At 41.2% G+C, this 24022-nt stretch overlaps 13 non-coding genes across 13 annotated transcripts; all 13 read right to left on the minus strand.

Annotated features, from left to right (window-relative positions):
* Positions 1 to 514: 514 nt before the first annotated feature.
* On the minus strand, positions 515 to 587 carry TRNAK-UUU (transfer RNA lysine (anticodon UUU)). The gene has a single exon. It is a non-coding gene; the product is annotated as a tRNA-Lys (tRNA).
* A 1610-nt stretch (positions 588 to 2197) lies between these two features.
* Positions 2198 to 2270, minus strand: TRNAK-UUU (transfer RNA lysine (anticodon UUU)). Its single transcript has one exon. It is a non-coding gene; the product is annotated as a tRNA-Lys (tRNA).
* A 768-nt stretch (positions 2271 to 3038) lies between these two features.
* TRNAK-UUU (transfer RNA lysine (anticodon UUU)) lies at positions 3039 to 3111 on the minus strand. Its single transcript has one exon. It is a non-coding gene; the product is annotated as a tRNA-Lys (tRNA).
* A 1609-nt stretch (positions 3112 to 4720) lies between these two features.
* On the minus strand, positions 4721 to 4793 carry TRNAK-UUU (transfer RNA lysine (anticodon UUU)). The gene has a single exon. It is a non-coding gene; the product is annotated as a tRNA-Lys (tRNA).
* A 2451-nt stretch (positions 4794 to 7244) lies between these two features.
* Positions 7245 to 7317, minus strand: TRNAK-UUU (transfer RNA lysine (anticodon UUU)). The gene has a single exon. It is a non-coding gene; the product is annotated as a tRNA-Lys (tRNA).
* Positions 7318 to 8927: 1610 nt separating this feature from the next.
* On the minus strand, positions 8928 to 9000 carry TRNAK-UUU (transfer RNA lysine (anticodon UUU)). The gene has a single exon. It is a non-coding gene; the product is annotated as a tRNA-Lys (tRNA).
* A 2451-nt stretch (positions 9001 to 11451) lies between these two features.
* Positions 11452 to 11524, minus strand: TRNAK-UUU (transfer RNA lysine (anticodon UUU)). Its single transcript has one exon. It is a non-coding gene; the product is annotated as a tRNA-Lys (tRNA).
* A 1609-nt stretch (positions 11525 to 13133) lies between these two features.
* Positions 13134 to 13206, minus strand: TRNAK-UUU (transfer RNA lysine (anticodon UUU)). The gene has a single exon. It is a non-coding gene; the product is annotated as a tRNA-Lys (tRNA).
* Positions 13207 to 15657: 2451 nt separating this feature from the next.
* Positions 15658 to 15730, minus strand: TRNAK-UUU (transfer RNA lysine (anticodon UUU)). The gene has a single exon. It is a non-coding gene; the product is annotated as a tRNA-Lys (tRNA).
* A 1610-nt stretch (positions 15731 to 17340) lies between these two features.
* TRNAK-UUU (transfer RNA lysine (anticodon UUU)) lies at positions 17341 to 17413 on the minus strand. The gene has a single exon. It is a non-coding gene; the product is annotated as a tRNA-Lys (tRNA).
* A 771-nt stretch (positions 17414 to 18184) lies between these two features.
* TRNAK-UUU (transfer RNA lysine (anticodon UUU)) lies at positions 18185 to 18257 on the minus strand. The gene has a single exon. It is a non-coding gene; the product is annotated as a tRNA-Lys (tRNA).
* Positions 18258 to 21549: 3292 nt separating this feature from the next.
* TRNAK-UUU (transfer RNA lysine (anticodon UUU)) lies at positions 21550 to 21622 on the minus strand. The gene has a single exon. It is a non-coding gene; the product is annotated as a tRNA-Lys (tRNA).
* A 1609-nt stretch (positions 21623 to 23231) lies between these two features.
* TRNAK-UUU (transfer RNA lysine (anticodon UUU)) lies at positions 23232 to 23304 on the minus strand. The gene has a single exon. It is a non-coding gene; the product is annotated as a tRNA-Lys (tRNA).
* Between the last annotated feature and the right edge of the window lie 718 nt (positions 23305 to 24022).

Here is a 24022-nt window from a genome sequence, read left to right on the forward strand (position 1 = left end):
CATGTGCTCCTCAATGCACACACTGGGCAATGCAGTCCACTCTAAATCGACGATTAATGACATGCTCGTTTTGTGCAATGGAGTTTCAGTCAATTGGAAAACATTTTGAAAAGTTATATTGCAACAGAAGCCCAGCCTTAAAAAAGTGGATTTCACTTCTAAATGATTACATGAGGAAGGAAAGGAGACCAGATGCAAAAAAGGTGCTGCGGCTTAGTTGGTTAAAGCGCCTGTCTAGTAAACAGGAGATCCTGAGTTCAAATCTCAGCAGCGCCTGTCTGCTTTTTTTTTCGACCAATCTGTCTCCCCAATATTAAAACTTTGTACAAAGATTGCTATTTCATGCTATTTAGAAGCACAGTCAGGCTTGAAATGTTGGCAAAGCATCCAAGAACTCTGGACTCCACTACCTTAGAGTCATATTGCCCAAGGTTGCGATGCCATCAGAAATAGCACATATTAGAATGAGCAATTCATATTTCCTGCTTAATTTTTTGTAAAAGAAGCAAAGGTACGCCTGAACAGGGACTTGAACCCTGGACCCTCAGATTAAAAGTCTGATGCTCTACCGACTGAGCTATCCAGGCACAGGGATCACTGCCCATTTGAAACTTGATTTTCACTCTACAGCACCTCCATACATGGCTACCTCACTGATCAATAAAGGAAATGAATTACTAGTGCATTACACACATTTTGACACTGGAGACATAACTTTTTTCAGTCATTCCGTATCCAGATATAGAGATTTGCAGCATGTAGGACTTTAATGGTCACCCACTTACGGATTTGAATGTTTTGCCACATTCATGAGTGCAAACTTGCTCCCCAGTAAAGACGAACATGTGCTCCTCAATGCACACACTGGGCAATGCAGTCCACTCTAAATCGACGATTAATGACATGCTCGTTTTGTGCAATGGAGTTTCAGTCAATTGGAAAACATTTTGAAAAGTTATATTGCTACAGAAGCCTAGCCTTAAAAAAAGTGGATTTCACTTCTAAATGATTACATGAGGAAGGAAAGGAGACCAGATGCAAAAAAGGTGCTGTGGCTTAGTTGGTTAAAGCGCCTGTCTAGTAAACAGGAGATCCTGAGTTTGAATGTCAGCAGCGCCTGTCTGCTTTTTTTTCGACCAATCTGTCTCCCCAATGTTAAAACTTTGTACAAAGATTGCTATTTCATGCTATTTAGAAGCACAGTCAGGCTTGAAATGTTGGCAAAGCCTCCAAGAACTCTGGACTCCACTACCTTAGAGTCATATTGCCCAAGGTTGCGATGCCATCAGAAATAGCACATATTAGAATGAGCAATTCATATTTCCTGCTTAATTTTTTGTAAAAGAAGCAAAGGTACGCCTGAACCGTGACTTGAACCCTGGACCCTCAGATTAAAAGTCTGATGCTCTACCGACTGAGCTATCCAGGCACAGGGATCACTGCCCATTTGAAACTTGATTTTCACTCTACAGCACCTCCATACATGGCTACCTCACTGGGCAATAAAGGAAATTAATTACTAGTGCATTACACACATTTTGACACTGGAGACATAACTTTTTTCAGTCATTCCGTATCCAGATATAGAGATTTGCAGCATCTAGGACTTTAATGTTCACCCACTTACGGATTTGAATGTTTTGCCACATTCATGAGTGCAAACTTGCTCCCCAGTAAAGACGAACATGTGCTCCTCAATGCACACACTGGGCAATGCAGTCCACTCTAAATCGACGATTAATGACATGCTCGTTTTGTGCAATGGAGTTTCAGTCAATTGGAAAACATTTTGAAAAGTTATATTGCAACAGAAGCCCAGCGTTAAAAAAGTGGATTTCACTTCTAAATGATTACATGAGGAAGGAAAGGAGACCAGATGCAAAAAAGGTGCTGTGGCTTAGTTGGTTAAAGCGCCTGTCTAGTAAACAGGAGATCCTGAGTTCGAATCTCACCAGCGCCTGTCTGCTTTTTTTTCGACCAATCTGTCTCCCCAATATTAAAACTTTGTACAAAGATTGCTATTTCATGCTATTTAGAAGCAGAGTCAGGCTTGAAATGTTGGCAAAGCATCCAAGAACTCTGGACTCCACTACCTTAGAGTCATATTGCCCAAGGTTGCGATGCCATCAGAAATAGCACATATTAGAATGAGCAATTCATATTTCCTGCTTAATTTTTTGTAAAAGAAGCAAAGGTACGCCTGAACAGGGACTTGAACCCTGGACCCTCAGATTAAAAGTCTGATGCTCTACCGACTGAGCTATCCAGGCACAGGGATCACTGCCCATTTGAAACTTGATTTTCACTCTACAGCACCTCCATACATGGCTACCTCACTGGTCAATAAAGGAAATGAATTACTAGTGCATTACACACATTTTGACACTGGAGACATAACTTTTTTCAGTCATTCCGTATCCAGATATAGAGATTTGCAGCATGTAGGACTTTAATGGTCACCCACTTACGGATTTGAATGTTTTGCCACATTCATGAGTGCAAACTTGCTCCCCAGTAAAGACGAACATGTGCTCCTCAATGCACACACTGGGCAATGCAGTCCACTCTAAATCGACGATTAATGACATGCTCGTTTTGTGCAATGGAGTTTCAGTCAATTGGAAAACATTTTGAAAAGTTATATTGCAACAGAAGCCCAGCCTTAAAAAAGTGGATTTCACTTCTAAATGATTACATGAGGAAGGAAAGGAGACCAGATGCAAAAAAGGTGCTGCGGCTTAGTTGGTTAAAGCGCCTGTCTAGTAAACAGGAGATCCTGAGTTCGAATCTCAGCAGCGCCTGTCTGCTTTTTTTTCGACCAATCTGTCTCCCCAATATTAAAACTTTGTACAAAGATTGCTATTTCATGCTATTTAGAAGCACAGTCAGGCTTGAAATGTTGGCAAAGCATCCAAGAACTCTGGACTCCACTACCTTAGAGTCATATTGCCCAAGGTTGCGATGCCATCAGAAATAGCACATATTAGAATGAGCAATTCATATTTCCTGCTTAATTTTTTGTAAAAGAAGCAAAGGTACGCCTGAACAGGGACTTGAACCCTGGACCCTCAGATTAAAAGTCTGATGCTCTACCGACTGAGCTATCCAGGCACAGGGATTACTGCCCATTTGAAACTTGATTTTCACTCTACAGCACCTCCATACATGGCTACCTCACTGGGCAATAAAGGAAATGAATTACTAGTGCATTACACACATTTTGACACTGGAGACATAACTTTTTTCAGTCATTCCGTATCCAGATATAGAGATTTGCAGCATCTAGGACTTTAATGTTCACCCACTTACGGATTTGAATGTTTTGCCACATTCATGAGTGCAAACTTGCTCCCCAGTAAAGACGAACATGTGCTCCTCAATGCACACACTGGGCAATGCAGTCCACTCTAAATCGACGATTAATGACATGCTCGTTTTGTGCAATGGAGTTTCAGTCAATTGGAAAACATTTTGAAAAGTTATATTGCAACAGAAGCCCAGCCTTAAAAAAGTGGATTTCACTTCTAAATGATTACATGAGGAAGGAAAGGAGACCAGATGCAAAAAAGGTGCTGCGGCTTAGTTGGTTAAAGCGCCTGTCTAGTAAACAGGAGATCCTGAGTTCAAATCTCAGCAGCGCCTGTCTGCTTTTTTTTCGACCAATCTGTCTCCCCAATATTAAAACTTTGTACAAAGATTGCTATTTCATGCTATTTAGAAGCACAGTCAGGCTTGAAATGTTGGCAAAGCATCCAAGAACTCTGGACTCCACTACCTTAGAGTCATATTGCCCAAGGTTGCGATGCCATCAGAAATAGCACATATTAGAATGAGCAATTCATATTTCCTGCTTAATTTTTTGTAAAAGAAGCAAAGGTACGCCTGAACAGGGACTTGAACCCTGGACCCTCAGATGAAAAGTCTGATGCTCTACCGACTGAGCTATCCAGGCACAGGGATCACTGCCCATTTGAAACTTGATTTTCACTCTACAGCACCTCCATACATGGCTACCTCACTGGTCAATAAAGGAAATGAATTACTAGTGCATTACACACATTTTGACACTGGAGACATAACTTTTTTCAGTCATTCCGTATCCAGATATAGAGATTTGCAGCATGTAGGACTTTAATGGTCACCCACTTACGGATTTGAATGTTTTGCCACATTCATGAGTGCAAACTTGCTCCCCAGTAAAGACGAACATGTGCTCCTCAATGCACACACTGGGCAATGCAGTCCACTCTAAATCGACGATTAATGACATGCTCGTTTTGTGCAATGGAGTTTCAGTCAATTGGAAAACATTTTGAAAAGTTATATTGCAACAGAAGCCCAGCCTTAAAAAAGTGGATTTCACTTCTAAATGATTACATGAGGAAGGAAAGGAGACCAGATGCAAAAAAGGTGCTGCGGCTTAGTTGGTTAAAGCGCCTGTCTAGTAAACAGGAGATCCTGAGTTCGAATCTCAGCAGCGCCTGTCTGCTTTTTTTTCGACCAATCTGTCTCCCCAATATTAAAACTTTGTACAAAGATTGCTATTTCATGCTATTTAGAAGCACAGTCAGGCTTGAAATGTTGGCAAAGCATCCAAGAACTCTGGACTCCACTACCTTAGAGTCATATTGCCCAAGGTTGCGATGCCATCAGAAATAGCACATATTAGAATGAGCAATTCATATTTCCTGCTTAATTTTTTGTAAAAGAAGCAAAGGTACGCCTGAACAGGGACTTGAACCCTGGACCCTCAGATTAAAAGTCTGATGCTCTACCGACTGAGCTATCCAGGCACAGGGATTACTGCCCATTTGAAACTTGATTTTCACTCTACAGCACCTCCATACATGGCTACCTCACTGGGCAATAAAGGAAATGAATTACTAGTGCATTACACACATTTTGACACTGGAGACATAACTTTTTTCAGTCATTCCGTATCCAGATATAGAGATTTGCAGCATCTAGGACTTTAATGTTCACCCACTTACGGATTTGAATGTTTTGCCACATTCATGAGTGCAAACTTGCTCCCCAGTAAAGACGAACATGTGCTCCTCAATGCACACACTGGGCAATGCAGTCCACTCTAAATCGACGATTAATGACATGCTCGTTTTGTGCAATGGAGTTTCAGTCAATTGGAAAACATTTTGAAAAGTTATATTGCAACAGAAGCCCAGCCTTAAAAAAGTGGATTTCACTTCTAAATGATTACATGAGGAAGGAAAGGAGACCAGATGCAAAAAAGGTGCTGCGGCTTAGTTGGTTAAAGCGCCTGTCTAGTAAACAGGAGATCCTGAGTTCAAATCTCAGCAGCGCCTGTCTGCTTTTTTTTCGACCAATCTGTCTCCCCAATATTAAAACTTTGTACAAAGATTGCTATTTCATGCTATTTAGAAGCACAGTCAGGCTTGAAATGTTGGCAAAGCATCCAAGAACTCTGGACTCCACTACCTTAGAGTCATATTGCCCAAGGTTGCGATGCCATCAGAAATAGCACATATTAGAATGAGCAATTCATATTTCCTGCTTAATTTTTTGTAAAAGAAGCAAAGGTACGCCTGAACAGGGACTTGAACCCTGGACCCTCAGATGAAAATTCTGATGCTCTACCGACTGAGCTATCCAGGCACAGGGATCACTGCCCATTTGAAACTTGATTTTCACTCTACAGCACCTCCATACATGGCTACCTCACTGGTCAATAAAGGAAATGAATTACTAGTGCATTACACACATTTTGACACTGGAGACATAACTTTTTTCAGTCATTCCGTATCCAGATATAGAGATTTGCAGCATCTAGGACTTTAATGTTCACCCACTTACGGATTTGAATGTTTTGCCACATTCATGAGTGCAAACTTGCTCCCCAGTAAAGACGAACATGTGCTCCTCAATGCACACACTGGGCAATGCAGTCCACTCTAAATCGACGATTAATGACATGCTCGTTTTGTGCAATGGAGTTTCAGTCAATTGGAAAACATTTTGAAAAGTTATATTGCTACAGAAGCCTAGCCTTAAAAAAAGTGGATTTCACTTCTAAATGATTACATGAGGAAGGAAAGGAGACCAGATGCAAAAAAGGTGCTGTGGCTTAGTTGGTTAAAGCGCCTGTCTAGTAAACAGGAGATCCTGAGTTTGAATCTCAGCAGCGCCTGTCTGCTTTTTTTTCGACCAATCTGTCTCCCCAATGTTAAAACTTTGTACAAAGATTGCTATTTCATGCTATTTAGAAGCACAGTCAGGCTTGAAATGTTGGCAAAGCCTCCAAGAACTCTGGACTCCACTACCTTAGAGTCATATTGCCCAAGGTTGCGATGCCATCAGAAATAGCACATATTAGAATGAGCAATTCATATTTCCTGCTTAATTTTTTGTAAAAGAAGCAAAGGTACACCTGAACAGTGACTTGAACCCTGGACCCTCAGATTAAAAGTCTGATGCTCTACCGACTGAGCTATCCAGGCACAGGGATCACTGCCCATTTGAAACTTGATTTTCACTCTACAGCACCTCCATACATGGCTACCTCACTGGTCAATAAAGGAAATTAATTACTAGTGCATTACACACATTTTGACACTGGAGACATAACTTTTTTCAGTCATTCCGTATCCAGATATAGAGATTTGCAGCATCTAGGACTTTAATGTTCACCCACTTACGGATTTGAATGTTTTGCCACATCCATGAGTGCAAACTTGCTCCCCAGTAAAGACGAACATGTGCTCCTCAATGCACACACTGGGCAATGCAGTCCACTCTAAATCGACGATTAATGACATGCTCGTTTTGTGCAATGGAGTTTCAGTCAATTGGAAAACATTTTGAAAAGTTATATTGCAACAGAAGCCCAGCCTTAAAAAAGTGGATTTCACTTCTAAATGATTACATGAGGAAGGAAAGGAAACCAGATGCAAAAAAGGTGCTGTGGCTTAGTTGGTTAAAGTGCCTGTCTAGTAAACAGGAGATCCTGAGTTCGAATCTCAGCAGCGCCTGTCTGCTTTTTTTTCGACCAATCTGTCTCCCCAATATTAAAACTTTGTACAAAGATTGCTATTTCATGCTATTTAGAAGCACAGTCAGGCTTGAAATGTTGGCAAAGCATCCAAGAACTCTGGACTCCACTACCTTAGAGTCATATTGCCCAAGGTTGCGATGCCATCAGAAATAGCACATATTAGAATGAGCAATTCATATTTCCTGCTTAATTTTTTGTAAAAGAAGCAAAGGTACGCCTGAACAGGGACTTGAACCCTGGACCCTCAGATTAAAAGTCTGATGCTCTACCGACTGAGCTATCCAGGCACAGGGATCACTGCCCATTTGAAACTTGATTTTCACTCTACAGCACCTCCATACATGGCTACCTCACTGGTCAATAAAGGAAATGAATTACTAGTGCATTACACACATTTTGACACTGGAGACATAACTTTTTTCAGTCATTCCGTATCCAGATATAGAGATTTGCAGCATGTAGGACTTTAATGGTCACCCACTTACGGATTTGAATGTTTTGCCACATTCATGAGTGCAAACTTGCTCCCCAGTAAAGACGAACATGTGCTCCTCAATGCACACACTGGGCAATGCAGTCCACTCTAAATCGACGATTACTGACATGCTCGTTTTGTGCAATGGAGTTTCAGTCAATTGGAAAACATTTTGAAAAGTTATATTGCAACAGAAGCCTAGCCTTAAAAAAAGTGGATTTCACTTCTAAATGATTACATGAGGAAGGAAAGGAGACCAGATGCAAAAAAGGTGCTGTGGCTTAGTTGGTTAAAGCGCCTGTCTAGTAAACAGGAGATCCTGAGTTTGAATCTCAGCAGCGCCTGTCTGCTTTTTTTTCGACCAATCTGTCTCCCCAATGTTAAAACTTTGTACAAAGATTGCTATTTCATGCTATTTAGAAGCACAGTCAGGCTTGAAATGTTGGCAAAGCCTCCAAGAACTCTGGACTCCACTACCTTAGAGTCATATTGCCCAGGGTTGCGATGCCATCAGAAATAGCACATATTAGAATGAGCAATTCATATTTCCTGCTTAATTTTTTGTAAAAGAAGCAAAGGTACGCCTGAACAGTGACTTGAACCCTGGACCCTCAGATTAAAAGTCTGATGCTCTACCGACTGAGCTATCCAGGCACAGGGATCACTGCCCATTTGAAACTTGATTTTCACTCTACAGTACCTCCATACATGGCTACCTCACTGGTCAATAAAGGAAATGAATTACTAGTGCATTACACACATTTTGACACTGGAGACATAACTTTTTTCAGACATTCCGTATCCAGATATAGAGATTTGCAGCATCTAGGACTTTAATGTTCACCCACTTACGGATTTGAATGTTTTGCCACATTCATGAGTGCAAACTTGCTCCCCAGTAAAGACGAACATGTGCTCCTCAATGCACACACTGGGCAATGCAGTCCACTCTAAATCGACGATTAATGACATGCTCGTTTTGTGCAATGGAGTTTCAGTCAATTGGAAAACATTTTGAAAAGTTATATTGCAACAGAAGCCCAGCCTTAAAAAAGTGGATTTCACTTCTAAATGATTACATGAGGAAGGAAAGGAGACCAGATGCAAAAAAGGTGCTGCGGCTTAGTTGGTTAAAGCGCCTGTCTAGTAAACAGGAGATCCTGAGTTTGAATCTCAGCAGCGCCTGTCTGCTTTTTTTTCGACCAATCTGTCTCCCCAATATTAAAACTTTGTACAAAGATTGCTATTTCATGCTATTTAGAAGCACAGTCAGGCTTGAAATGTTGGCAAAGCATCCAAGAACTCTGGACTCCACTACCTTAGAGTCATATTGCCCAAGGTTGCGATGCCATCAGAAATAGCACATATTAGAATGAGCAATTCATATTTCCTGCTTAATTTTTTGTAAAAGAAGCAAAGGTACGCCTGAACAGGGACTTGAACCCTGGACCCTCAGATTAAAAGTCTGACGCTCTACCAACTGAGCTATCCAGGCACAGGGATCACTGCCCCTTTGAAACTTGATTTTCACTCTACAGCACCTCCATACATGGCTACCTCACTGGTCAATAAAGGAAATGAATTACTAGTGCATTACACACATTTTGACACTGGAGACATAACTTTTTTCAGTCATTCCGTATCCAGATATAGAGATTTGCAGCATGTAGGACTTTAATGGTCACCCACTTACGGATTTGAATGTTTTGCCACATTCATGAGTGCAAACTTGCTCCCCAGTAAAGACGAACATGTGCTCCTCAATGCACACACTGGGCAATGCAGTCCACTCTAAATCGACGATTAATGACATGCTCGTTTTGTGCAATGGAGTTTCAGTCAATTGGAAAACATTTTGAAAAGTTATATTGCTACAGAAGCCTAGCCTTAAAAAAAGTGGATTTCACTTCTAAATGATTACATGAGGAAGGAAAGGAGACCAGATGCAAAAAAGGTGCTGTGGCTTAGTTGGTTAAAGCGCCTGTCTAGTAAACAGGAGATCCTGAGTTTGAATGTCAGCAGCGCCTGTCTGCTTTTTTTTCGACCAATCTGTCTCCCCAATGTTAAAACTTTGTACAAAGATTGCTATTTCATGCTATTTAGAAGCACAGTCAGGCTTGAAATGTTGGCAAAGCCTCCAAGAACTCTGGACTCCACTACCTTAGAGTCATATTGCCCAAGGTTGCGATGCCATCAGAAATAGCACATATTAGAATGAGCAATTCATATTTCCTGCTTAATTTTTTGTAAAAGAAGCAAAGGTACGCCTGAACCGTGACTTGAACCCTGGACCCTCAGATTAAAAGTCTGATGCTCTACCGACTGAGCTATCCAGGCACAGGGATCACTGCCCATTTGAAACTTGATTTTCACTCTACAGCACCTCCATACATGGCTACCTCACTGGTCAATAAAGGAAATTAATTACTAGTGCATTACACACATTTTGACACTGGAGACATAACTTTTTTCAGTCATTCCGTATCCAGATATAGAGATTTGCAGCATCTAGGACTTTAATGTTCACCCACTTACGGATTTGAATGTTTTGCCACATTCATGAGTGCAAACTTGCTCCCCAGTAAAGACGAACATGTGCTCCTCAATGCACACACTGGGCAATGCAGTCCACTCTAAATCGACGATTAATGACATGCTCGTTTTGTGCAATGGAGTTTCAGTCAATTGGAAAACATTTTGAAAAGTTATATTGCAACAGAAGCCCAGCGTTAAAAAAGTGGATTTCACTTCTAAATGATTACATGAGGAAGGAAAGGAGACCAGATGCAAAAAAGGTGCTGTGGCTTAGTTGGTTAAAGCGCCTGTCTAGTAAACAGGAGATCCTGAGTTCGAATCTCACCAGCGCCTGTCTGCTTTTTTTTCGACCAATCTGTCTCCCCAATATTAAAACTTTGTACAAAGATTGCTATTTCATGCTATTTAGAAGCACAGTCAGGCTTGAAATGTTGGCAAAGCATCCAAGAACTCTGGACTCCACTACCTTAGAGTCATATTGCCCAAGGTTGCGATGCCATCAGAAATAGCACATATTAGAATGAGCAATTCATATTTCCTGCTTAATTTTTTGTAAAAGAAGCAAAGGTACGCCTGAACAGGGACTTGAACCCTGGACCCTCAGATGAAAAGTCTGATGCTCTACCGACTGAGCTATCCAGGCACAGGGATCACTGCCCATTTGAAACTTGATTTTCACTCTACAGCACCTCCATACATGGCTACCTCACTGGTCAATAAAGGAAATGAATTACTAGTGCATTACACACATTTTGACACTGGAGACATAACTTTTTTCAGTCATTCCGTATCCAGATATAGAGATTTGCAGCATGTAGGACTTTAATGGTCACCCACTTACGGATTTGAATGTTTTGCCACATTCATGAGTGCAAACTTGCTCCCCAGTAAAGACGAACATGTGCTCCTCAATGCACACACTGGGCAATGCAGTCCACTCTAAATCGACGATTAATGACATGCTCGTTTTGTGCAATGGAGTTTCAGTCAATTGGAAAACATTTTGAAAAGTTATATTGCAACAGAAGCCCAGCCTTAAAAAAGTGGATTTCACTTCTAAATGATTACATGAGGAAGGAAAGGAGACCAGATGCAAAAAAGGTGCTGCGGCTTAGTTGGTTAAAGCGCCTGTCTAGTAAACAGGAGATCCTGAGTTCGAATCTCAGCAGCGCCTGTCTGCTTTTTTTTCGACCAATCTGTCTCCCCAATATTAAAACTTTGTACAAAGATTGCTATTTCATGCTATTTAGAAGCACAGTCAGGCTTGAAATGTTGGCAAAGCATCCAAGAACTCTGGACTCCACTACCTTAGAGTCATATTGCCCAAGGTTGCGATGCCATCAGAAATAGCACATATTAGAATGAGCAATTCATATTTCCTGCTTAATTTTTTGTAAAAGAAGCAAAGGTACGCCTGAACAGGGACTTGAACCCTGGACCCTCAGATTAAAAGTCTGATGCTCTACCGACTGAGCTATCCAGGCACAGGGATTACTGCCCATTTGAAACTTGATTTTCACTCTACAGCACCTCCATACATGGCTACCTCACTGGGCAATAAAGGAAATGAATTACTAGTGCATTACACACATTTTGACACTGGAGACATAACTTTTTTCAGTCATTCCGTATCCAGATATAGAGATTTGCAGCATCTAGGACTTTAATGTTCACCCACTTACGGATTTGAATGTTTTGCCACATTCATGAGTGCAAACTTGCTCCCCAGTAAAGACGAACATGTGCTCCTCAATGCACACACTGGGCAATGCAGTCCACTCTAAATCGACGATTAATGACATGCTCGTTTTGTGCAATGGAGTTTCAGTCAATTGGAAAACATTTTGAAAAGTTATATTGCAACAGAAGCCCAGCCTTAAAAAAGTGGATTTCACTTCTAAATGATTACATGAGGAAGGAAAGGAGACCAGATGCAAAAAAGGTGCTGCGGCTTAGTTGGTTAAAGCGCCTGTCTAGTAAACAGGAGATCCTGAGTTCAAATCTCAGCAGCGCCTGTCTGCTTTTTTTTCGACCAATCTGTCTCCCCAATATTAAAACTTTGTACAAAGATTGCTATTTCATGCTATTTAGAAGCACAGTCAGGCTTGAAATGTTGGCAAAGCATCCAAGAACTCTGGACTCCACTACCTTAGAGTCATATTGCCCAAGGTTGCGATGCCATCAGAAATAGCACATATTAGAATGAGCAATTCATATTTCCTGCTTAATTTTTTGTAAAAGAAGCAAAGGTACGCCTGAACAGGGACTTGAACCCTGGACCCTCAGATGAAAAGTCTGATGCTCTACCGACTGAGCTATCCAGGCACAGGGATCACTGCCCATTTGAAACTTGATTTTCACTCTACAGCACCTCCATACATGGCTACCTCACTGGTCAATAAAGGAAATGAATTACTAGTGCATTACACACATTTTGACACTGGAGACATAACTTTTTTCAGTCATTCCGTATCCAGATATAGAGATTTGCAGCATGTAGGACTTTAATGGTCACCCACTTACGGATTTGAATGTTTTGCCACATTCATGAGTGCAAACTTGCTCCCCAGTAAAGACGAACATGTGCTCCTCAATGCACACACTGGGCAATGCAGTCCACTCTAAATCGACGATTAATGACATGCTCGTTTTGTGCAATGGAGTTTCAGTCAATTGGAAAACATTTTGAAAAGTTATATTGCAACAGAAGCCCAGCCTTAAAAAAGTGGATTTCACTTCTAAATGATTACATGAGGAAGGAAAGGAGACCAGATGCAAAAAAGGTGCTGCGGCTTAGTTGGTTAAAGCGCCTGTCTAGTAAACAGGAGATCCTGAGTTCGAATCTCAGCAGCGCCTGTCTGCTTTTTTTTCGACCAATCTGTCTCCCCAATATTAAAACTTTGTACAAAGATTGCTATTTCATGCTATTTAGAAGCACAGTCAGGCTTGAAATGTTGGCAAAGCATCCAAGAACTCTGGACTCCACTACCTTAGAGTCATATTGCCCAAGGTTGCGATGCCATCAGAAATAGCACATATTAGAATGAGCAATTCATATTTCCTGCTTAATTTTTTGTAAAAGAAGCAAAGGTACGCCTGAACAGGGACTTGAACCCTGGACCCTCAGATTAAAAGTCTGATGCTCTACCAACTGAGCTATCCAGGCACAGGGATTACTGCCCATTTGAAACTTGATTTTCACTCTACAGCACCTCCATACATGGCTACCTCACTGGGCAATAAAGGAAATGAATTACTAGTGCATTACACACATTTTGACACTGGAGACATAACTTTTTTCAGTCATTCCGTATCCAGATATAGAGATTTGCAGCATCTAGGACTTTAATGTTCACCCACTTACGGATTTGAATGTTTTGCCACATTCATGAGTGCAAACTTGCTCCCCAGTAAAGACGAACATGTGCTCCTCAATGCACACACTGGGCAATGCAGTCCACTCTAAATCGACGATTAATGACATGCTCGTTTTGTGCAATGGAGTTTCAGTCAATTGGAAAACATTTTGAAAAGTTATATTGCAACAGAAGCCCAGCCTTAAAAAAGTGGATTTCACTTCTAAATGATTACATGAGGAAGGAAAGGAGACCAGATGCAAAAAAGGTGCTGCGGCTTAGTTGGTTAAAGCGCCTGTCTAGTAAACAGGAGATCCTGAGTTCAAATCTCAGCAGCGCCTGTCTGCTTTTTTTTCGACCAATCTGTCTCCCCAATATTAAAACTTTGTACAAAGATTGCTATTTCATGCTATTTAGAAGCACAGTCAGGCTTGAAATGTTGGCAAAGCATCCAAGAACTCTGGACTCCACTACCTTAGAGTCATATTGCCCAAGGTTGCGATGCCATCAGAAATAGCACATATTAGAATGAGCAATTCATATTTCCTGCTTAATTTTTTGTAAAAGAAGCAAAGGTACGCCTGAACAGGGACTTGAACCCTGGACCCTCAGATGAAAATTCTGATGCTCTACCGACTGAGCTATCCAGGCACAGGGATCACTGCCCATTTGAAACTTGATTTTCACTCTACAGCACCTCCATACATGGCTACCTCACTGGTCAATAAAGGAAATGAATTACTAGTGCATTACACACATTTTGACACTGGAGACATAACTTTTTTCAGTCATTCCGTATCCAGATATAGAGATTTGCAGCATCTAGGACTTTAATGTTCACCCACTTACGGATTTGAATGTTTTGCCACATTCATGAGTGCAAACTTGCTCCCCAGTAAAGACGAACATGTGCTCCTCAATGCACACACTGGGCAATGCAGTCCACTCTAAATCGACGATTAATGACATGCTCGTTTTGTGCAATGGAGTTTCAGTCAATTGGAAAACATTTTGAAAAGTTATATTGCTACAGAAGCCTAGCCTTAAAAAAAGTGGATTTCACTTCTAAATGATTACATGAGGAAGGAAAGGAGACCAGATGCAAAAAAGGTGCTGTGGCTTAGTTGGTTAAAGCGCCTGTCTAGTAAACAGGAGATCCTGAGTTTGAATCTCAGCAGCGCCTGTCTGCTTTTTTTTCGACCAATCTGTCTCCCCAATGTTAAAACTTTGTACAAAGATTGCTATTTCATGCTATTTAGAAGCACAGTCAGGCTTGAAATGTTGGCAAAGCCTCCAAGAACTCTGGACTCCACTACCTTAGAGTCATATTGCCCAAGGTTGCGATGCCATCAGAAATAGCACATATTAGAATGAGCAATTCATATTTCCTGCTTAATTTTTTGTAAAAGAAGCAAAGGTACACCTGAACAGTGACTTGAACCCTGGACCCTCAGATTAAAAGTCTGATGCTCTACCGACTGAGCTATCCAGGCACAGGGATCACTGCCCATTTGAAACTTGATTTTCACTCTACAGCACCTCCATACATGGCTACCTCACTGGTCAATAAAGGAAATTAATTACTAGTGCATTACACACATTTTGACACTGGAGACATAACTTTTTTCAGTCATTCCGTATCCAGATATAGAGATTTGCAGCATCTAGGACTTTAATGTTCACCCACTTACGGATTTGAATGTTTTGCCACATTCATGAGTGCAAACTTGCTCCCCAGTAAAGACGAACATGTGCTCCTCAATGCACACACTGGGCAATGCAGTCCACTCTAAATCGACGATTAATGACATGCTCGTTTTGTGCAATGGAGTTTCAGTCAATTGGAAAACATTTTGAAAAGTTATATTGCAACAGAAGCCCAGCCTTAAAAAAGTGGATTTCACTTCTAAATGATTACATGAGGAAGGAAAGGAAACCAGATGCAAAAAAGGTGCTGTGGCTTAGTTGGTTAAAGTGCCTGTCTAGTAAACAGGAGATCCTGAGTTCGAATCTCAGCAGCGCCTGTCTGCTTTTTTTTCGACCAATCTGTCTCCCCAATATTAAAACTTTGTACAAAGATTGCTATTTCATGCTATTTAGAAGCACAGTCAGGCTTGAAATGTTGGCAAAGCATCCAAGAACTCTGGACTCCACTACCTTAGAGTCATATTGCCCAAGGTTGCGATGCCATCAGAAATAGCACATATTAGAATGAGCAATTCATATTTCCTGCTTAATTTTTTGTAAAAGAAGCAAAGGTACGCCTGAACAGGGACTTGAACCCTGGACCCTCAGATTAAAAGTCTGATGCTCTACCGACTGAGCTATCCAGGCACAGGGATCACTGCCCATTTGAAACTTGATTTTCACTCTACAGCACCTCCATACATGGCTACCTCACTGGTCAATAAAGGAAATGAATTACTAGTGCATTACACACATTTTGACACTGGAGACATAACTTTTTTCAGTCATTCCGTATCCAGATATAGAGATTTGCAGCATGTAGGACTTTAATGGTCACCCACTTACGGATTTGAATGTTTTGCCACATTCATGAGTGCAAACTTGCTCCCCAGTAAAGACGAACATGTGCTCCTCAATGCACACACTGGGCAATGCAGTCCACTCTAAATCGACGATTACTGACATGCTCGTTTTGTGCAATGGAGTTTCAGTCAATTGGAAAACATTTTGAAAAGTTATATTGCAACAGAAGCCTAGCCTTAAAAAAAGTGGATTTCACTTCTAAATGATTACATGAGGAAGGAAAGGAGACCAGATGCAAAAAAGGTGCTGTGGCTTAGTTGGTTAAAGCGCCTGTCTAGTAAACAGGAGATCCTGAGTTTGAATCTCAGCAGCGCCTGTCTGCTTTTTTTTCGACCAATCTGTCTCCCCAATGTTAAAACTTTGTACAAAGATTGCTATTTCATGCTATTTAGAAGCACAGTCAGGCTTGAAATGTTGGCAAAGCCTCCAAGAACTCTGGACTCCACTACCTTAGAGTCATATTGCCCAGGGTTGCGATGCCATCAGAAATAGCACATATTAGAATGAGCAATTCATATTTCCTGCTTAATTTTTTGTAAAAGAAGCAAAGGTACGCCTGAACAGTGACTTGAACCCTGGACCCTCAGATTAAAAGTCTGATGCTCTACCGACTGAGCTATCCAGGCACAGGGATCACTGCCCATTTGAAACTTGATTTTCACTCTACAGTACCTCCATACATGGCTACCTCACTGGTCAATAAAGGAAATGAATTACTAGTGCATTACACACATTTTGACACTGGAGACATAACTTTTTTCAGACATTCCGTATCCAGATATAGAGATTTGCAGCATCTAGGACTTTAATGTTCACCCACTTACGGATTTGAATGTTTTGCCACATTCATGAGTGCAAACTTGCTCCCCAGTAAAGACGAACATGTGCTCCTCAATGCACACACTGGGCAATGCAGTCCACTCTAAATCGACGATTAATGACATGCTCGTTTTGTGCAATGGAGTTTCAGTCAATTGGAAAACATTTTGAAAAGTTATATTGCAACAGAAGCCCAGCCTTAAAAAAGTGGATTTCACTTCTAAATGATTACATGAGGAAGGAAAGGAGACCAGATGCAAAAAAGGTGCTGCGGCTTAGTTGGTTAAAGCGCCTGTCTAGTAAACAGGAGATCCTGAGTTTGAATCTCAGCAGCGCCTGTCTGCTTTTTTTTCGACCAATCTGTCTCCCCAATATTAAAACTTTGTACAAAGATTGCTATTTCATGCTATTTAGAAGCACAGTCAGGCTTGAAATGTTGGCAAAGCATCCAAGAACTCTGGACTCCACTACCTTAGAGTCATATTGCCCAAGGTTGCGATGCCATCAGAAATAGCACATATTAGAATGAGCAATTCATATTTCCTGCTTAATTTTTTGTAAAAGAAGCAAAGGTACGCCTGAACAGGGACTTGAACCCTGGACCCTCAGATTAAAAGTCTGACGCTCTACCAACTGAGCTATCCAGGCACAGGGATCACTGCCCATTTGAAACTTGATTTTCACTCTACAGCACCTCCATACATGGCTACCTCACTGGTCAATAAAGGAAATGAATTACTAGTGCATTACACACATTTTGACACTGGAGACATAACTTTTTTCAGTCATTCCGTATCCAGATATAGAGATTTGCAGCATCTAGGACTTTAATGTTCACCCACTTACGGATTTGAATGTTTTGCCACATTCATGAGTGCAAACTTGCTCCCCATTAAAGACGAACATGTGCTCCTCAATGCACACACTGGGCAATGCAGTCCACTCTAAATCGACGATTAATGACATGCTCGTTTTGTGCAATGGAGTTTCAGTCAATTGGAAAACATTTTGAAAAGTTATATTGCAACAGAAGCCCAGCCTTAAAAAAAAGTGGATTTCACTTCTAAATGATTACATGAGGAAGGAAAGGAGACCAGATGCAAAAAAGGTGCTGTGGCTTAGTTGGTTAAAGCGCCTGTCTAGTAAAAAGGAGATCCTGAGTTCGAATCTCAGCAGCGCCTCTCTGCTTTTTTTTTCGACCAATCTGTCTCCCCAATATTAAAACTTTGTACAAAGATTGCTATTTCATGCTATTTAGAAGCACAGTCAGGCTTGAAATGTTGGCAAAGCACCCAAGAACTCTGGTCTCCACTACCTTAGAGTCATATTGCCCAAGGTTGTGATGCCATCAGAAATAGCAAATATTAGAATGAGCAATTCATATTTCCTGCTTAATTTATTGTAAAAGAAGCAAAGGTACGCCTGAACAGGGACTTGAACCCTGGACCCTCAGATTAAAAGTCTGATGCTCTACCGACTGAGCTATCCAGGCACAGGGATCACTGCCATTTGAAACTTGATTTTCACTCTACAGCACCTCCATACATGGCTACCTCACTGGTCAATAAAGGAAATGAATTACTAGTGCATTACACACATTTTGACACTGGAGACATAACTTTTTTCAGTCATTCCGTATCCAGATATAGAGATTTGCAGCATGTAGGACTTTAATGGTCATCCAGCCCACGCATTTGAATGTTTTGCCGCATTCATGAGTGCAAACTTGCTCACCAGTAAAGACGTACATGTGCTCCTCAATGCACACACTGGGCAATGCAGTCCACTCTAAATCGTCGATTACTGACATGCTCGTTTTGTGCAATGGAGTTTCAGTCAATTGGAAAACATTTTGAAAAGTTATATTGCAACAGAAGCCCAGCCTTAAAAAAGTGGATTTCACTTCTAAATGATTACATGAGGAAGGAAAGGAGACCAGATGCAAAAAAGGTGCTGTGGCTTAGTTGGTTAAAGCGCCTGTCTAGTAAACAGGAGATCCTGAGTTCGAATCTCACCAGCGCCTGTCTGCTTTTTTTTCGACCAATCTGTCTCCCCAATATTAAAACTTTGTACAAAGATTGCTATTTCATGCTATTTAGAAGCACAGTCAGGCTTGAAATGTTGGCAAAGCATCCAAGAACTCTGGACTCCACTACCTTAGAGTCATATTGCCCAAGGTTGCGATGCCATCAGAAATAGCACATATTAGAATGAGCAATTCATATTTCCTGCTTAATTTTTTGTAAAAGAAGCAAAGGTACGCCTGAACAGTGACTTGAACCCTGGACCCTCAGATTAAAAGTCTGATGCTCTACCGACTGAGCTATCCAGGCACAGGGATCACTGCCCATTTGAAACTTGATTTTCACTCTACAGCACCTCCATACATGGCTACCTCACTGGTCAATAAAGGAAATGAATTACTAGTGCATTACACACATTTTGACACTGGAGACATAACTTTTTTCAGTCATTCCGTATCCAGATATAGAGATTTGCAGCATGTAGGACTTTAATGGTCACCCACTTACGGATTTGAATGTTTTGCCACATTCATGAGTGCAAACTTGCTCCCCAGTAAAGACGAACATGTGCTCCTCAATGCACACACTGGGCAATGCAGTCCACTCTAAATCGACGATTAATGACATGCTCGTTTTGTGCAATGGAGTTTCAGTCAATTGGAAAACATTTTGAAAAGTTATATTGCTACAGAAGCCTAGCCTTAAAAAAAGTGGATTTCACTTCTAAATGATTACATGAGGAAGGAAAGGAGACCAGATGCAAAAAAGGTGCTGTGGCTTAGTTGGTTAAAGCGCCTGTCTAGTAAACAGGAGATCCTGAGTTTGAATGTCAGCAGCGCCTGTCTGCTTTTTTTTCGACCAATCTGTCTCCCCAATGTTAAAACTTTGTACAAAGATTGCTATTTCATGCTATTTAGAAGCACAGTCAGGCTTGAAATGTTGGCAAAGCCTCCAAGAACTCTGGACTCCACTACCTTAGAGTCATATTGCCCAAGGTTGCGATGCCATCAGAAATAGCACATATTAGAATGAGCAATTCATATTTCCTGCTTAATTTTTTGTAAAAGAAGCAAAGGTACGCCTGAACCGTGACTTGAACCCTGGACCCTCAGATTAAAAGTCTGATGCTCTACCGACTGAGCTATCCAGGCACAGGGATCACTGCCCATTTGAAACTTGATTTTCACTCTACAGCACCTCCATACATGGCTACCTCACTGGTCAATAAAGGAAATTAATTACTAGTGCATTACACACATTTTGACACTGGAGACATAACTTTTTTCAGTCATTCCGTATCCAGATATAGAGATTTGCAGCATCTAGGACTTTAATGTTCACCCACTTACGGATTTGAATGTTTTGCCACATTCATGAGTGCAAACTTGCTCCCCAGTAAAGACGAACATGTGCTCCTCAATGCACACACTGGGCAATGCAGTCCACTCTAAATCGACGATTAATGACATGCTCGTTTTGTGCAATGGAGTTTCAGTCAATTGGAAAACATTTTGAAAAGTTATATTGCAACAGAAGCCCAGCGTTAAAAAAGTGGATTTCACTTCTAAATGATTACATGAGGAAGGAAAGGAGACCAGATGCAAAAAAGGTGCTGTGGCTTAGTTGGTTAAAGCGCCTGTCTAGTAAACAGGAGATCCTGAGTTCGAATCTCACCAGCGCCTGTCTGCTTTTTTTTCGACCAATCTGTCTCCCCAATATTAAAACTTTGTACAAAGATTGCTATTTCATGCTATTTAGAAGCACAGTCAGGCTTGAAATGTTGGCAAAGCATCCAAGAACTCTGGACTCCACTACCTTAGAGTCATATTGCCCAAGGTTGCGATGCCATCAGAAATAGCACATATTAGAATGAGCAATTCATATTTCCTGCTTAATTTTTTGTAAAAGAAGCAAAGGTACGCCTGAACAGGGACTTGAACCCTGGACCCTCAGATGAAAAGTCTGATGCTCTACCGACTGAGCTATCCAGGCACAGGGATCACTGCCCATTTGAAACTTGATTTTCACTCTACAGCACCTCCATACATGGCTACCTCACTGGTCAATAAAGGAAATGAATTACTAGTGCATTACACACATTTTGACACTGGAGACATAACTTTTTTCAGTCATTCCGTATCCAGATATAGAGATTTGCAGCATGTAGGACTTTAATGGTCACCCACTTACGGATTTGAATGTTTTGCCACATTCATGAGTGCAAACTTGCTCCCCAGTAAAGACGAACATGTGCTCCTCAATGCACACACTGGGCAATGCAGTCCACTCTAAATCGACGATTAATGACATGCTCGTTTTGTGCAATGGAGTTTCAGTCAATTGGAAAACATTTTGAAAAGTTATATTGCAACAGAAGCCCAGCCTTAAAAAAGTGGATTTCACTTCTAAATGATTACATGAGGAAGGAAAGGAGACCAGATGCAAAAAAGGTGCTGCGGCTTAGTTGGTTAAAGCGCCTGTCTAGTAAACAGGAGATCCTGAGTTCGAATCTCAGCAGCGCCTGTCTGCTTTTTTTTCGACCAATCTGTCTCCCCAATATTAAAACTTTGTACAAAGATTGCTATTTCATGCTATTTAGAAGCACAGTCAGGCTTGAAATGTTGGCAAAGCATCCAAGAACTCTGGACTCCACTACCTTAGAGTCATATTGCCCAAGGTTGCGATGCCATCAGAAATAGCACATATTAGAATGAGCAATTCATATTTCCTGCTTAATTTTTTGTAAAAGAAGCAAAGGTACGCCTGAACAGGGACTTGAACCCTGGACCCTCAGATTAAAAGTCTGATGCTCTACCGACTGAGCTATCCAGGCACAGGGATTACTGCCCATTTGAAACTTGATTTTCACTCTACAGCACCTCCATACATGGCTACCTCACTGGGCAATAAAGGAAATGAATTACTAGTGCATTACACACATTTTGACACTGGAGACATAACTTTTTTCAGTCATTCCGTATCCAGATATAGAGATTTGCAGCATCTAGGACTTTAATGTTCACCCACTTACGGATTTGAATGTTTTGCCACATTCATGAGTGCAAACTTGCTCCCCAGTAAAGACGAACATGTGCTCCTCAATGCACACACTGGGCAATGCAGTCCACTCTAAATCGACGATTAATGACATGCTCGTTTTGTGCAATGGAGTTTCAGTCAATTGGAAAACATTTTGAAAAGTTATATTGCAACAGAAGCCCAGCCTTAAAAAAGTGGATTTCACTTCTAAATGATTACATGAGGAAGGAAAGGAGACCAGATGCAAAAAAGGTGCTGCGGCTTAGTTGGTTAAAGCGCCTGTCTAGTAAACAGGAGATCCTGAGTTCAAATCTCAGCAGCGCCTGTCTGCTTTTTTTTCGACCAATCTGTCTCCCCAATATTAAAACTTTGTACAAAGATTGCTATTTCATGCTATTTAGAAGCACAGTCAGGCTTGAAATGTTGGCAAAGCATCCAAGAACTCTGGACTCCACTACCTTAGAGTCATATTGCCCAAGGTTGCGATGCCATCAGAAATAGCACATATTAGAATGAGCAATTCATATTTCCTGCTTAATTTTTTGTAAAAGAAGCAAAGGTACGCCTGAACAGGGACTTGAACCCTGGACCCTCAGATGAAAAGTCTGATGCTCTACCGACTGAGCTATCCAGGCACAGGGATCACTGCCCATTTGAAACTTGATTTTCACTCTACAGCACCTCCATACATGGCTACCTCACTGGTCAATAAAGGAAATGAATTACTAGTGCATTACACACATTTTGACACTGGAGACATAACTTTTTTCAGTCATTCCGTATCCAGATATAGAGATTTGCAGCATGTAGGACTTTAATGGTCACCCACTTACGGATTTGAATGTTTTGCCACATTCATGAGTGCAAACTTGCTCCCCAGTAAAGACGAACATGTGCTCCTCAATGCACACACTGGGCAATGCAGTCCACTCTAAATCGACGATTAATGACATGCTCGTTTTGTGCAATGGAGTTTCAGTCAATTGGAAAACATTTTGAAAAGTTATATTGCAACAGAAGCCCAGCCTTAAAAAAGTGGATTTCACTTCTAAATGATTACATGAGGAAGGAAAGGAGACCAGATGCAAAAAAGGTGCTGCGGCTTAGTTGGTTAAAGCGCCTGTCTAGTAAACAGGAGATCCTGAGTTCGAATCTCAGCAGCGCCTGTCTGCTTTTTTTTCGACCAATCTGTCTCCCCAATATTAAAACTTTGTACAAAGATTGCTATTTCATGCTATTTAGAAGCACAGTCAGGCTTGAAATGTTGGCAAAGCATCCAAGAACTCTGGACTCCACTACCTTAGAGTCATATTGCCCAAGGTTGCGATGCCATCAGAAATAGCACATATTAGAATGAGCAATTCATATTTCCTGCTTAATTTTTTGTAAAAGAAGCAAAGGTACGCCTGAACAGGGACTTGAACCCTGGACCCTCAGATTAAAAGTCTGATGCTCTACCAACTGAGCTATCCAGGCACAGGGATTACTGCCCATTTGAAACTTGATTTTCACTCTACAGCACCTCCATACATGGCTACCTCACTGGGCAATAAAGGAAATGAATTACTAGTGCATTACACACATTTTGACACTGGAGACATAACTTTTTTCAGTCATTCCGTATCCAGATATAGAGATTTGCAGCATCTAGGACTTTAATGTTCACCCACTTACGGATTTGAATGTTTTGCCACATTCATGAGTGCAAACTTGCTCCCCAGTAAAGACGAACATGTGCTCCTCAATGCACACACTGGGCAATGCAGTCCACTCTAAATCGACGATTAATGACATGCTCGTTTTGTGCAATGGAGTTTCAGTCAATTGGAAAACATTTTGAAAAGTTATATTGCAACAGAAGCCCAGCCTTAAAAAAGTGGATTTCACTTCTAAATGATTACATGAGGAAGGAAAGGAGACCAGATGCAAAAAAGGTGCTGCGGCTTAGTTGGTTAAAGCGCCTGTCTAGTAAATAGGAGATCCTGAGTTCAAATCTCAGCAGCGCCTGTCTGCTTTTTTTTCGACCAATCTGTCTCCCCAATATTAAAACTTTGTACAAAGATTGCTATTTCATGCTATTTAGAAGCACAGTCAGGCTTGAAATGTTGGCAAAGCATCCAAGAACTCTGGACTCCACTACCTTAGAGTCATATTGCCCAAGGTTGCGATGCCATCAGAAATAGCACATATTAGA

This window comes from Ambystoma mexicanum, unplaced genomic scaffold (assembly GCF_040938575.1).
Source record: "Ambystoma mexicanum isolate Mex_15411 unplaced genomic scaffold, UKY_AmexF1_1 Mex_scaf1, whole genome shotgun sequence".
Classification (NCBI taxonomy): domain Eukaryota; kingdom Metazoa; phylum Chordata; class Amphibia; order Caudata; family Ambystomatidae; genus Ambystoma; species Ambystoma mexicanum.